Raw genomic sequence first — 3138 nt, 5'->3', positions numbered from 1 at the left:
CTAATGTGTTAGATTTGATCCATCCATAAATCAATTTCTATAATTTTTCCCTTATACCACCTGCTTGAACGTTTGGGAGTGCTAAATTACTTATGGTAGACTTAAATATGTGGATTCTATGGTAGTTGCAAAGGAGTTCAGATCTATGTGTTTTTTCTGCTTCTTTTCCATCTCATTTCATTTTGAAACAAGAATCAGTCTGCTAAAAATAGTTATGTAAACATTCTTAACCTTTAAAAGATGCTAACAAGAATATAGAACGACAATTAATGATTTTGCATCTTAATGTATCTTATCATAACATGTTTACTCCGTAGCAACGTACGGGCATACACCTATGAGCCCAATAAGTTGTTACACCACATACGGGCCATGAGAAACCACTCAAGCTCAACACGACAGAAAGCCACACATAGTACAACACTCTCACATAATACCACCTTGCTAGCTGAAAGTGTATGAGCGACCGAGTGACCTATAAAAAATGGGGCCAGACTCCTTTTTAACTTATACCTTCCTCAGCCTTTTGGCTTAGATGAAGTGTAATAATAGTTTTATCAGTTTAATATCAGATATATGGACCATATATTCACTTTGATGTTAAATTTATTTTTTATAGATATTAAATATGATTGTGTGCTGTCACATCACATGATCATTGTACTGGTAGAAGTACTAATGTTTGAGAACAGAGTAAGTATGCTCGTTCTTGAGACTATGCTTGCCTGTGAGTTCTGATTGGTCCCCTTCACATGTATACACTACGACAGAAATGATTCTGGAACATGAAGGACAAAACCCTAACCCACCCTTTGGGCCAATGATTCTAGAACATGAAGATTTAGCCTCTTACATTTTCTCTACTTGCTATGGACCAAATCTCTACTACTCTATAAAGGTACATTGTGGGTATCCACACTGGTGCGTCGTGCCCCCGCCCCCGATATTCTTGCCTCGCATCCCGCCATCCTCGCCAGCCTTGCCCCTGCACGACCGCACACCGCAATCCTCGCCCCTGCGCCCGGGCTTGTTCCATGGAAGGTGCTCGGTCGATGGAAGGTACCCGCCTCGACACACAGGCTTGTGCAGGACAAAACCCTAACCCACCCACCCCACCCAGCCCTCGCCTTCCTCTCCCTGGATCTCCCCTGCGCGGTGGTGCCGTACCACGTTCTGGGCAGTGGGGCTCGCGTGGGCCCCAACTGTCGTCTCCCCCCGGTGCCCAGATCCCCCTAGACAGATCCACATCCCACGAGGACGCCGCCAGTGGAAAGCTATTGGCATTGGGGAGAAGTGCGCGCGGACGCCAGAGCTAAAGGAGGAGTGCGCGCGCTAGATTCATGTCCTGCTTCATTGTTGCGGCGCTGCCTTGCAGCAACCAGCCATGCTCATCCTCATGGACACCAGCGGTGGGTCGGCTCCCTCTCTCGTGACCCACTTCGACGCTGACGACTGCGACTGCTCCTGTTGGTACCACCTCCTCCTTCCCGCTTCTTCTTGCCTGTAGCAGCGGGACGACTCCTCCCAAAACCCACTTTGGCGCTGACGGCTGCGGCTGCTCTCGTAGGTACCACCACCTCCTTCTTCTTCTCATCCTCCTCCTAGATCCATCCCCGTGCCCATGGCGGTGTCCTCCTGATATTCTTGCCCCGCATCCCTCCATCCTCGCTAGCCTCGCCCCAGCGCGACTTCGCATCGCAATCCTCACCCAGCGCTCGAGCTTGGTCCATGGAGGGTGCTCGATCAATGGAAGGTACCCACCTTTAGGCATAGACTTACGCAGGACAAAACCCTAACCCACGCCCACCCCTCCCCACCCCCTGTCTTCCTCTCCCTAGATCTCCCTGCGCAGTGGTGTCGTACAACGTTCTGGGCGGTGGGGCTCGCGGGGGGCCCAACCGCCATCTCTCCCCGGCGCCCAGATCCCCATGGCCAAATACACGTCCCACGAGGACGCCACCGATGGAGAAGTTACTGGCGTTGAGAAGAACCGATCCTTGACGGAGCCAAAAGAGGAGTGCGAGCGCCAAATCCACATCCTGCTTCATAGTTGCGGTGCTGCCTTGACAGCAAGTAGTCGCGCTCATCCTCGCAAACACCAGCGGCGGAGCGGCTCCCTCTCTTGTGACCCACTTCGATGCCGACGACCGTGGCTGCTCCCATAGGTACTTCCTCTTTCCCCTCTTCTTCCTGCCCTTAGCACCTATCGGTGTCCTCACGGACACCCGCAGTGAGACGGCTCCCTCTCCCATGACCCAATTTAGCGCCAATGGCTACGGCTACCCCCGTATGTACCACCACCTCCTTCCCCTCTTCATCCTCCTCCCATATCCATCCCCGTGCCCGCGGCGGCATCATCATAGACACCAGTGATGGGGCGACTCCTTCTCCCACGACCCACTTCGGCGCTAGCGGCTGTGACTGCTCTCGTAGGTACCGCTGCCTCCTTCCCCTCTTCATCCTCCTCCCACATCCATCCCCAGCGGCGAGGCGACTCCCTCTCTCGTGACCTACTTCATACTAGCTTTTTTAGATATATAATCATGATACTGTGTAATTTCTTTTGAGGCCTTCCATCATGGAAGGCCCTTCATTCGCTGTCAACTTTTGATGTTGCAGCTTAGCTAATTGCATCAGTTACTACGGCATATATTGGTGTCTATCCAGCACTAGCGAAATGGTAAACCAGATTACCCGCAACTGATTGAATTATGTCACAATCTTGTCTGGATTTGCCCAAGTCTTAAGGAGAATTGTTGGTTTGTCTTCTTTTGAATGAATGGAGTACTGATGGGACCAATGCTTCCTATTTCTTAGTGTGCCATATCATTATTGTCTTTGTATTGAACTTTTTGAGGGTTGTCCATGACCAAATCATTTGCAGGGCTGATTGTGTCTTCTAACATCGTCTCCTGTAATTATCAGAACTGGCTTCGAAGAAGACAAAAAATCTATGTTGTTCTCAATTTGGTCATTGTCGGGTTTAGTTGCATTTAGCAAAGCCATCCAAGCACATGATTTGCAGACATGAATGGATGTATGTGTTAAAGTTTTAAAAAATGACAGTTTTCTTGATCCGAGTCTTAATAAGATCAAGCTTCTGAAGTAAGTTAACAAGCATGATCTAGCTGACAAGTA

The 3138-nt window shown here is 49.6% G+C and overlaps 1 pseudogene; it reads left to right on the top strand.

The window, feature by feature from the left end:
* Nucleotides 1-509: 509 nt before the first annotated feature.
* Nucleotides 510-664, top strand: LOC111589505 (uncharacterized; annotated as a pseudogene).
* Nucleotides 665-3138: the final 2474 nt, after the last annotated feature.

Source organism: Zea mays, chromosome 5 (genome assembly GCF_902167145.1).
Source record: "Zea mays cultivar B73 chromosome 5, Zm-B73-REFERENCE-NAM-5.0, whole genome shotgun sequence".
In the NCBI taxonomy this organism is placed as follows: Eukaryota; Viridiplantae; Streptophyta; class Magnoliopsida; order Poales; family Poaceae; genus Zea; species Zea mays.
This window is presented reverse-complemented; position numbering and strand designations above follow the sequence as displayed.